Raw genomic sequence first — 12353 nt, 5'->3', positions numbered from 1 at the left:
ATTTTGCCAACTGTTAACTTCAAATACATGAAATCACACTGTAGGTAGTCTTTGGTGACTTTTTTAACATGCTACTTATATGATTATCTATATATGTGAAGATGTAGTTTTCCATCATAGAGTATTGCTGTATTTTATTCAGTTATATGTGTATATAATTATTTGCTCATTCTGTTACTGGCAGCTGTTTGGGTGCTTCCAGTTTTTGGCAATTACAAATAATGTTTTGAACATTTGTTATATGATATACATAAACCTTCATATCTCTAAGTATTTACCTAAAACAGGATTGTTGAGTCATAGAGGATACTTACCTTGAATTTTGCAGGTTAATGTCACTCTGTTTACCAGAATGATTATATCAATTTACATTTCTATTAATATTGTATGAGAATTCCTGACACTCTGTGTCCTTGTGCCCATTTGGTATTGTCACACTTTGAAATTTTTGCTAATCTCTTGGGTATATAGTGTTCCTTAATCATGATTTTAATTTGCATTTCCATGATTTGATACAGGTTGAATTGAATCTGTAGATCACTTTGGGAAATGTTGACATCTTAACAGTAGTAAGTCTTCCAGTCCACGAACATGAGATATCTCCCCATTTATGTCTCTAATTTATTCCAGTAATCTTTTTGTAGTTTTCATCATATGTCTTTTAAAGTTTTTTTTGGATTTTTCGTTATTAGTGTATGGAAATGGAACTCATTTTTGCATGTTAATTTTGTATCCTGCTGCTTCGGTGTCTTTTATATTTCTGATAGTTCTTTTGTGTGGAATCTCTAAGGTTTTTTGCATATAAGGTCGTATCATCTCTACACAGAAATAATTTTACTTCCTTTTCAATTTAGGTGCCTTTTATTTCTTTTTCTTGCTGGAACTTCTAGTATTACGTTGAATAGAAGTATTCAAAGTAGGATCCTTGTCTCATTCCTGTTCTTAGAGGAAAAGCTTTCAATCTTTTACCATCGAGTATGATGTTTGTGGTGGGTTTTTCATATATGGCTTTTATTATGTTGAGATATAATTTTCTTTTCTTTTTTTTTTAAGATTTTATTTATTTATTCATGAGAGACACACACACACAGGGAGGCAGAGACACAGGCAGAGGGGGAAGCAGGCTCCATGCAGGGAGCCTGACGTGGGACTCGATCAGGCCCTGGGCTGAAGGCGATGCTAAACCACTGAGCCACCTGAGCTGCCCAGAGATAATTTTCTTTTATTGGTACTTTTTTAGTGTTTTTATCATAAAATAGTATCAAATTTGTTGATTTTTTTATTGAAATGATGGTGTGGGTTTTTTCTTCATTGTCTTAGCCTTGTAAATTAACACTGATCAATTTGCATATCCTGAACCATCTCTGCATCCCATTTAGTTTTTTCAATATACTACTGAATTCTGTTTGCTAATGTTCTATTGAGAGTTTTTGCATCAGCACCCATAAGGGATAATGGTCTGTAGCTTTGTGTAGTGTCCTTGTCTGACTTTGATATCAGGACAATGCTGACCTCATGGAATGAATTAGAAAGTTGTACCTCTTCAACTTTTTTTTGGGAGGGGGCGGTGTGTGAATAGGATTGGTGTTGATTCTTTAAATGTTTGGTAGAAGTCACAAATGAAGCCATTGGTGTAAAGCTTTTCTTTGTTGGGAGATTTTTTATTATTGTTTCAGTTGTTTTACCATTTACAGATCTGTTGTGGTTTCTTATTTTTTTGTGATTTAGTATTAGTAGGTTTTGTATTTCTAGGATTTTGTCTATTTCATCTAAATCATCTAATTTGTTGGCAAAGAACTGTTTAAAGTACTCTCTTACGATCCTTTTTATTTTGGCAGCATAAGTAGTAGTGCCCCCACTTTTTTTTTTTTTAAGATTTTATTTATTTATTTATTCATGACAGACACAGAGAGAGAGAGGCAGAGGGAGAAGCAGGCTCCATGCAGGGAGCCCGACACGGGACTCGATCCCAGACTCCAGGATCACGCCCTGGGCTGAAGGCAGGCGCCAAACCTCTGAGCCACTCAGGGACACACACCCCCCCCCCACTTTTATTCTGATTCTAATTTCTTCTTTCTTAGTCAAATTAGCAAAAGTTTTGTCAATTTTGTTGATCTTTGTAAAACCAATTTTTAGTTCCATTGACTTTTGCTATTTTTCTATTTTCTATTCCATTTATATCAACTCTCATCTTTATTATTTTCTTTCTTCTGCCAGCGTTGTGTTTAGTTAGGTGGTTTGGTGGTTTGTTTAGGACCTTATATTGTCAAGTTGGGTTGTGCACATGAGCTCTTTCTTGTATTTTTTGTTTTGTTTGTTTTTGTTTTGTTTTGTTTTTGTCTTTTTTAGGTAGGCTCCATGGCCAGCATGGAGCCCAGTGCGAGGCTTGAACCCAGAGCCCTGAGATCAAGACTTGAGCTGAGATCAAGATTTGGACGCTCAACCAACTTAACCACCAGACACCCCAAGATCTTTCATGTTTTTTAATGTAAATTTCCCCCTTAGCACTTTTTTCCCCCGCATCTTTTGTTTTGATATGTTGTGTTTCATTCTCTTAAGTCTTGTGATTTCTTTGATTCATAGGTCATTTAAAAGTATGTTGTTGAAAAAAAAAGTATGTTGTTGAATTTCCACAAATTTGTGAATTTTCTAATTTCTTTGTTACTGATTGCTAATGTCCTCCTTTTGTGGTTATAAAAGATACTTTGTATGATGTCTATCTTTTAAAATCTATTTAGACTTACTTTCTGGCCTAACATAGGGTCTAACATGGACAATGCCCCATGTGCATTTGAGAAGAATGTGTATGTTGTCATTGGGTAGTGTGTGCCCTGTTACATCTAGTTGACTTAATTGTGTTGTTCAGGTCCTCTGTTTCCTTACTTCTGTGTGGTTATTCTATTATTGAGAGCAGGGTTATTAAAGTCTCCTACCATATTGTAGAATAATTTCTCCCTTTAATTCAGTTTTTGCTTCATATATTTTGATGGTCTTTTATAAGATGTGTAAATGTTTTTGTTATCCTTTTGCTGTATGGAGCTTTTTGTTAAAATATAATGTCCTTTGTCTCTTATAACCTTTTTTTTATTTAAAATCTATTTTGCTGGGTATCCCTGAGTGGCTTAGTGGTTAAGCTCCTGCCTTCGGCCCAGGGTGTGATCCTGGAGTCCCGGGATCGAGTCCCATGTTGGGCTCCCTGCGTGGAGCCTCCTTCTCCCTCTGCCTGTGTTTGTGTGTGTGTGTGTGTGTGTGTGTGTGTGTGTGTCTGTGTCTCTCATGCATAAATAAAATCTTTAAAAAAAAATAAAATCTATGTTGTCTGGGGCACCTGGGTGGCTCAGGAGTTGTGCATCTGCCTTTGGCTCAGGGCATGACCCAGGGTCCTGGGATCAAGTCCTGCATCAGGCTCCTCTGGGGAGCCTGCTTCTCCCTCTGTCTATGTCTCTGCCTCTCTGTGTCTCTTATGAATAAATAAATAAATAATCTTTTAAAAAAAACTATTATGGCTACCCTGCTCTCTTTTGGTTGTTGGCATGAAATATCTTTTTCCATCTTTTCACTCTTAGCCTATTTGTATCTCTTGTAAATAATATATAGTTGGATCATGTTTTATTATCCATTCTGCCAGTCTCTGTCTTTTGAGTGGACAGCTTAATCCACTTACAGGTAATTACTGAGATGTAGGGACTTTCATCATTTTGCTCTTTGCTTCTTGTCTCTCAATTCCTGGATTTATTGTCTCCTTTTATGTTGTTTTTTTTGCAGTGAGATGTTTTAATTTCCTTCTCTGTATATTCTATAGCTACTTTCTTTGTGGTTACCATGGTGATTACATTTAATATCCTGAAGTTATAATACTAATTCAAATTGATACCAGGTTAACCTTAATAACATAAAAAACTTTGCCCCTATGTAGCTTTATCCCCACCTCCTTTCAGTTATTGATTTCACAAAATAACTTATTTATACATTGTGTATTCAGAAATATGTTGTTTATGCATCAGTCTCTTAAGAAAACAAAATAACTTGTAAATAGAAGTATAATGCTAGCCTTTATAAACATCCATGTGTTTACCTTTACAAAGATCTTTATTTTATCATGCAGCTTTGAGTTACTGTATGATGTTCTTTCATTTCAACCTTTAGGATTCTTTTTAGCATTTCTGGCAGGGTAGGTCTAGTGATAACAAATTCCCTCAGCTCTTGTTTATATATAAATGTCTTAATTCCTCCCTCACTTTCAAAGGACAGTTTGCCAGACATTAGATTCTTGGTTGAATTCTAGTTTATTTTTTTAAGCACTTTGACTATGTTAGCCCAGTCTGTTCTGACATCCAGAGTTTCTCGTGAAGAATCTCATACTCTTATTAAAGATCCCTTAGTTATGACAAGTCATTTCTCTCTCGATGCTATCATATTTCTTCTTTTATCTTTTTTTTTGTAATTTAAAAATTTTATTTATTCATGAGAGGCACAGAGAGAGGCAGAGACATAGAGGGAGAAGCAGGCTCCCCACAGGGAGCCAGGTATGAGACTCTTTCCCGGGATCTGGGGATCATGCCCTGAGCCGAAGGCAGACGCTCAACCGCTGAACCAGCCAGGCATCCCTCTTCTTTTATCTTTGGACAAATTGATTGATTGTAATGTATCTTAGTGTGGGTCTCTTTCAGTTCATCCTTTTGGAGTTCATTGAGTTTCTTGGATCCTTATGTTTTTCATCAGATTTGGGAAGTTTTTGGCCATTATTTCTTCAAGGTTCTCTCTCTTTAGCTTTTTACCTTTTAGAACTTCCATAGTACCTATGTTGGTCCACTTGATGATATCCCATAGATCCCTTAGTTTCTCTTCAACTTTAGTCTTTTTTCTTTCTAATTTCCAGTTCCCTCATTTGTTTTTCTGCCCACTCAAATCTGCTTTTGAGTCCCTCTAGTGAGTTTTTCATTTTAGTCATTGTGCTTTTCAGCTCCAAAATTTTTTGGTTTGTTTTTGTGTTTTCTGTTTTTTTATTGATTTTTACATTTTTGTTTATATATTGTTTTCTTGACTTTTTCTTTACCTTCTTTTAGTTATTTGAATATCTTTAAGATAATTGTTTTAGTTTTTGTCTGTTAAGATTTTTCATCTGGTCTTTCTTGGAGACAGTTTCTCTTGTTTTTTTTTTTTCTTAGGATTTTATTTATTTCAGAGAGAGTAAGTGGGAGCAGGGACAAAGGGAGAGAGAGAATCTCGAATCTCAAGCACACTCCCCACTGAGTGCAGAGCCCAACATGGGGCTTGATCTCATGACCATGAGATCACAGTCAGAGCTGAAACCAAGAGTTGGAGTCACCCAGGCACCCCAGTTTCTGTGCGTTTTTTTTTTTTTAAATAGACTTTCTTTTTTACAGAAGTTAGACAAAAATTAGGTGGAAGATACAACAAAATTAGGTGGAAGATACAGATATTTCCATTGAACTTGCACACACGTATAGACTCTTCCATTATCAACATCCTCCACCAAAGTGATATATTTGTCCCACTTAATGAATTTACATTGCCAAATCATTATCAGATGAACATAGTTTATATTAGGGATTCATTCTTGGTGTTATACACCCTGTGAGTTCAGATAAATGTATAATGACGTGTATCCACACTATTACAGTATTGCATAGAGTAATTTCACGGTCATAAAATTCCTCTATGATCTACCTATTCATCCCTTCCACCTCCCCTAACCCATGGCAGCCACTGATCTTTTTACTCTTAGTTTTGTCTTTTCCAGAATACTGTAGAGTTGGAATCATACAGTATATAACTTTCTCAGATTGACTTCTTCCACTTAGTAATATGCATTTATGTATGGTTCCTTCAGTTTTCATGGGTTGGTCACTGATTTTTTTTTTTTTTTTAGTACTGAATAATATTTTATTATCTGGATGTATCAATTTGTTTAAACATTTACCTACTGAAGAACATGTTGTTTGTTTCCAAGGTTTGGCAGTTATGAATAAAATAGCTAAAAATGTCTGTGTGCAGGTTTTTGTGTGGATACAGCTCTTTAACAACTTTGGATAAATAATGAGGAGCATAATTACTGAATCTTATTGTAATAGTATGTTTAGTTTTGTAAGAAACCACCAAACTGCCTTCCACAGTGGCTGTATCATTTTGCATACCCATGTTGGTTAATACTGTTTTCCTTTTAATGGGCTGCATTTCACAATTTCTTTGTAAGCCCTGTGGGTTTGTTTGTTTGTTTTTTTTAACTGAACATTTGAGCCTAATTGTGGCTCTGGACATCAGATTCTCTCTGTTTTCCAGGGTTTGCTGGGGTTTTTTTGCATATAGCATAACACCCAGTGCTCATCCCGTCAAGTGCCCCCCCTCAGTGCCCGTCACCCAGTCACCCCAACCCCCCCCCACCTCCCTTCCACCACCCCTTGTTCATTTCCCAGAGTCTGGTGTCTCTCATGTTCTGTCACCCTCTCTGATATTTCCCAATCATTTTCTCTCTTTTTCCCTTTATTACCTTTCACTATTTTTTATATTCCCCAAATGAATGAGACATGTAATGTTTGTCCTCCGATTGACTTCACTCAGCATAATACCCAGTTCCATCCACGTTGAAGCAAATGGTGGGTATTTGTCGTTTCTAATGGCTGAGTAATACTCCATTGTATACATAGACCACATCTTCTTTATCCATTCATCTTTCAATGGACACCGAGGCTCCTTCCACAGTTTGGCAATTGTGGACAGTGCTGCTATAAACATCAGGTTGCAGGTGTCCTGCTGTTTCACTGCACCTGTATCTTTCAGGTAAATCCCCAGCAGTGCTGATTGTCATAAGTTGACTCTGTGGCAGGGACACATAAGCCTTGAGGTATAAATGTAAGGTCTTCTCCGGTCTTTTCTGAGCCTGCTCCTCTTCCTGGACAGGCACAGTGAGTTTCTAAATTCCTCTGTACATTCAAAGCAAATGTTCTAAATTTCAAATGTCAGACTCTGAGAAGGGGAAAAAGAAACGAAGGGTGAGGGGAGAAGAAATTAAAATGGAAAAGGGGGGATGCCTGGGTGGCTCAGCAGTTTAGCGCCTGCCTTCAGCCCAGGGTGTGATCCTGGAGTCCCGGGATCAAGTCCCATATCAGGCTCCCTGCTTGGAGCCTGCTTCTCCCTCTGCCTATGTGTGTGTCTCATGAATAAATAAATAAATAAAATAATAAAAAAATAAAAAACAAAATGGAAAAAGGCACTAGCTTTTTAAATCCTCTGGAAGTCTCTTAGCTAGAAGAGAAGGACTCGGAACGGTGGGGCAACAACGGTGGCTCACCTACCTTTGTGTCTACATCTCCTTGATCTACAATCAAGAGTCCCAATCTCAAAAATAAGGACAAGGTCCTTGTTGCCAACCAACTCTGACTCCCTTAAGCTGTGTACAAGCAACTCCTGGAGTAAGGATGGCTCCCCGTCACAGGGCTCTGCTACAGGTTGAGATTGGCCAAAATTCATTAGAATTTACTACCTAAGCCTTCCCCTGGAAATTGAAAGCCTTTAATAGTCTCAAGAGTTCTAAAAGAGTTACAGACAGATTCTGTCAGTGCAAATGTTGTCTAGGTGGGGAGTCAGATTCCTGGTGCTTCCTACTCTGCCATCTTCTTAGAATCATCCTTTCATTGCTTTTTGAAAATTCCTTCACCCTCCTCTTTAGTGCCACTGTTGCTGTAAGTTAAGTTTCATATAAACACAGATCTGTCTTCTGTGGTCTGTATCTTATTCCTTCAGTTTTTTTTTGTTTTTTTTTTAAGATTTTACTTATTTATTCATGAGAGACACAGAGAGAGAGAGAGAGAGAGAGGCAGAGACACAGGCAGAGGTAGAAGCAGGCTCCATGCAGGGAGCCTGATGTGGGACTTGATTCCAGGCCTCCAGGATCACGTCCTAGGCTGAAGACAGCGCTAAACCCCTGAGCTACTGGGGCTGCCCATTATTCCTTCAATTTCTATATCCCTGTGCCACTTTCACACTATATAAATTTTACGACACTATAATTCTGCTGTTTGGAATAAAGCAGATCTTTGTTCATCGTATCCGTCAAGAATGCTTGGGCTGGGGTGCCTGGGTGGCTCATTAAGTTAAGCATCTGTCTTTGGCTCAGGTCATGATTTCAGGGTCCTAGGATTGAGCCCCACAGTGGGCTCCCTGCTCACTGGGGAGTCTTCTCCCACCCCCGTGCCCCATGCACTCTCTTCCTCTCAAATAAATGAATAAAATCTTTATTAAAAAAAAAAGAATGCTTGCATTGTTTTGGCTTTTTACTTTCATAAAAATTTTAATATCAGCCTGTCCATATTCTCCAAAAAATTTGAGGGGAGTATTTAAAATTAATCTGTGTATTAAACTTCATAAAAATGTTGCTTCGTATAGTCAATGTACATTTAGAAATGCCTGTATATTTACTATCTTTTTTTCCCTCCACTCTTCATATTTTCTAATTCCTTTTGTCTGAATACCCTCTGGAATTTTCTTTAAGTAAATTTATAGGCCCTTTTATGTATCTAAAAATGTTTTATTTCACCTTCATTCTTGAATGATCTTGTCTAGCTTGGTAATTACTTCCTGCTTTGAAGATAACATTCTATTTTCTTTTGGCTTGGTTGTTGTGGAGAAAATAGCTATTAATCAGTATGTTGCTCCTTTGAAGGTAATGTGTTTCTTTTTTATCTTTCCCCCATTTTGCTTTCATTTGTCAAGGTATGATTTCCTCATTTTCTGATGAGGCTTCTTGAATCTGTAGAATAATATCTTTGATCAGTATAGGGAATTCTAAGCTAATATCTCTTTAGATATACCTTCTCCTTTCTTCATGGGATTCCAGATGTGTATTGAGTCTTCTCAATCTGCCTTGTAGCCTTATTCTTCATTTTCTATATTTTTTACCCTTTTTGCTGCTTTCTTGATTGTTTTTATGATTTGTGTTTCAGCCTGTTCTTATGCTGTCTCCTTCATGACCTATCTTAAACCTGTCCTTCATGACCTTGATTTCAGTTATTTTGGCTTTTTAGTTCTAGTATTTCTAACTGGTTCTTTTTAAAATCAAAAATTTTTTTTCTTTGGGATCCCTGGGTGGCGCAGCGGTTTGGCGCCTGCCTTTGGCCCAGGGCGCGATTCTGGAGACCCGGGATCGAATCCCACATCAGGCTCCCGGTGCATGGAGCCTGCTTCTCCCTCTGCCTATGTCTCTGCCTCTCTCTCTCTGTCTCTCTGTGATTATCATAAATAAATAAAAAATAAAAAAATAAAAAAAATTTTTTTTTTCTTTAGTATTTCTAGTTGTCTTTCAGTTTTCAAGCTTGGCTTTTATTTCGTGGACACTAAGCAACTATTAAGCACAGTTCTACATTCTTGTGTGTGTTAATTTCATACCTGAAATCTTTAGGATCTTTTTCTTTTTTTTTAAGATTTTATTTATTTTTCCATGAGAGACAGAGAGAGGCAGAGACATAGGCAGAGGGAGGAGAAGCAGGCTCCATCACTGAGCCACCCAGGCATCCCACTATTTCTTTTTTTTTCTGCTAAATTTTGTTCATAGTGCTCTTTTTCTTCCAGAGAGTTTTTAGAAATGTGTGTTATTATCAGATTAACCCCCTAGGTGATTCCACTATGCAGCAAGGGTTAAGAACCACTCCTTTGGTATACCATTTTGAAGAGGAGTTTAATGAACTAGTATTGCAGTAATTTTTTTTTTAAGATTTTATTTATTCACGAGAGACACAGAGAGAGAGGGAGAGAGACCGAGAGAGAGACCGGCAGAGACATAGAAGGAGAAGCAGGCTCCATGCAGGAAGCCCGATGTGGGACTTGATCCCAGGACTTCAGGATCATGCCCTGAGCCAAAGGCAGACAGATGCCTAACCACTAAGCGACCCAGACATCCCAGTACTGCAATAATTTTTAAACTGTATGTTCTTTCGCGATGTCACAGTGGTTGCTTCCTGAGGAGACAGACTGGGCAATGTTAAATCCTTCAAGCAGACCAGTTTGGTTTTTTTTTTATATGCTGGGATTCCATGTAACATCTCATTTGTTAAAAGAGTATCCTTGGTTAAAAAATTCTTACTGCCCTTGGCTCAAAGGTAAAATGGTTGTTAGTTTCTACTTAGTTTTTCAGTAATATGGGAGACTAGATAACTTGAAAGCCTTTTTGAATCAAAACACCTTTTAAAAAACAGATTAGTTTGCCAGGAACTAAAGGGAATGCCAAAGGGCAAAAACAAATCTGGGAACCACTAGTGTTTGTTTGAACTGACTTTGGAGGTGCCCTGAAAGAATTTGCCAGGGTGGATAATATATTAATTAGCTTATATTGCTAAACAAACCACCCTAAAACATAGTGGCTTAAAATGGTTGTTTCCTAATAGTTCTTTGATTTGGTAATTTGAGCTAGTTTCAGCTGGCTAGTTCTCGTCTTAGCTGGATTTAGTTCATCAGCTGATTATCTGGCTAAGAGCTGGGTGGTTTGGCAAGGTCTTAGCTGGGACAGCTTGTCTCTGCTCCAGGTTGTATGTCATCCTTTACATGCTAATTTTGGATTAGTCTCATGATAGTGGAACGGAGGTCCTAAAGAGAGAGAGGGAAAGAATGCAAAGCCACTTGTAAGGCATAATATTAGATCAGGTATGCTGTCATTTCTGCCCCATTCTGTATTCAAAGCAAGCCAGAGGTTAGAGCCTAGATGTCAGACATGGAGAAATAGATTCCCCAACTTGATGAGAAACAGTTGCAAAAGTCATAGTGTAAGCATAATGGGTATAGCGAGAGGAATAATTTTGGCACTTTTGATAATATACCATAGAGGGCAAAGGAGTTTGGGACAGGAGATGAGACCTAAGAACTGATAGAAGCATTAGTGAGGCCTGAGAAACTATCTCCTCCAATTAAAATTACATCATGGAAAGAGTTCATCATGAAATATTCCCTTGTTGGCATAAGGAGACTTCCTGTTCTTGGTTTAGTTTCTGTCTTGAATCTCCTCTATGAATTTGTAATCACAGGACTGTCCTTAGGTGAGTTTGGGGCTTGTCAAAATCATCCTGGATTGTTGTGTATATATTAAATTTCACGGTGTATAACGGGTTTTAAATGAAATAACAGGGTGGCAAATTTGGGGTTAAAAAAATACTTCTAGAAATGGGATGAAACATTATCATTGAAATTTAAAAATAAAGTGGGTAATTAAAACAAGTTGGATATACTGCTAAAAAGAAAAGTAATGATTTGTAAAACATCCAAAGAAATTAAACACAAAGGGGCATGGGTATACAAGAGAGATTAAGAGACTGGTAGGATATATTGGAAAGTTGCAACATTTGTGTAATACTATCAAGGAGAAAATAATTGAATAAATGTGAGACAGATAGTATTTATAAAAATAACACTTAGGAATTTGCCAGACTTGTTTGAAACAGTCAGACCTGAGATGGAGGAACAGAAGGCCTGAGCTGGATAATCATCTTTAATCCAAACATATAGTGTTCCTAAATATACAGTGGTGAAACATCAGACGGAGTTCCATAGGTTCACTGATTAGTGGGTTTTTCATCTTCAGGTCTGCAGTTTCTTAGGTTGGCTTTACTCTGCTACCTCCAAAGGAGCCTGAGTGCATAAGCATCAGTTTCTTTTCTCTTTTTTTCTTAAAGATTTTATTTATTTATTTATTCATGAGAGAGACACAAAGAGAGAGGCAGAAACATAGGCAGAGGGAGAAGCAGGCTCCATGTAGGGAGCCCGATATGGGACTCAATCTTAGTACTCCAGGATCACGCCCTGAGCTGAAGGCAGATGGGCTCAATCATTGAACCACCCAGGCATCCCAAGCATCAGTTTCTTTAGAAGAATATATTTATGTGTTGTTTGTTACACATACACACACACACACACACACCTGATTGGTACTGGATTTCTTGCCCAGTTCTTATTGTAAAACTTCTGATTGATGTCCAGATGGTGGGCCCTCATAGACGATAGCTTTACGCTAGAATGTTAGAGGGAAGGGAAGGGGAGAACTTGGACAGTATAGTTAGATGCTACCTCTTATGTTGAACCATCCCTTATAAGGGATTCTAGTATAGATGTGGGCCTTTTTAAATTTGGACATCTGTGGAAATTTTCTGGGTCATGCTTATGCAGCCTACGTACGTGGTAGAGAATTCATTCAGTGTAGAATAAGACTTTTAATAAATAGTATGTACAGAAAATTTTAGAACTATAATGGTTTTGTTAATGTATTTTGAAAGAGAAGAATTATACCAGTTAATATTTGTGTGGTTTTCTTAATGTAAGTTATTTGGAAGGTGACATTAAGTCTGAGATTT

The 12353-nt window shown here is 37.5% G+C and overlaps 1 protein-coding gene across 17 annotated transcripts in view; it reads left to right on the top strand.

Annotated features, from left to right (window-relative positions):
- Nucleotides 1-12353, top strand: part of HERC4 (HECT and RLD domain containing E3 ubiquitin protein ligase 4) — a 132919-nt gene that overhangs the window by 51119 nt on the left and 69447 nt on the right. The gene's annotated exons all lie outside the window — the stretch shown is intronic.

Source organism: Canis lupus, chromosome 4 (assembly GCF_048164855.1).
Source record: "Canis lupus baileyi chromosome 4, mCanLup2.hap1, whole genome shotgun sequence".
Lineage (NCBI taxonomy): Eukaryota > Metazoa > Chordata > Mammalia > Carnivora > Canidae > Canis > Canis lupus.
This window is presented reverse-complemented; position numbering and strand designations above follow the sequence as displayed.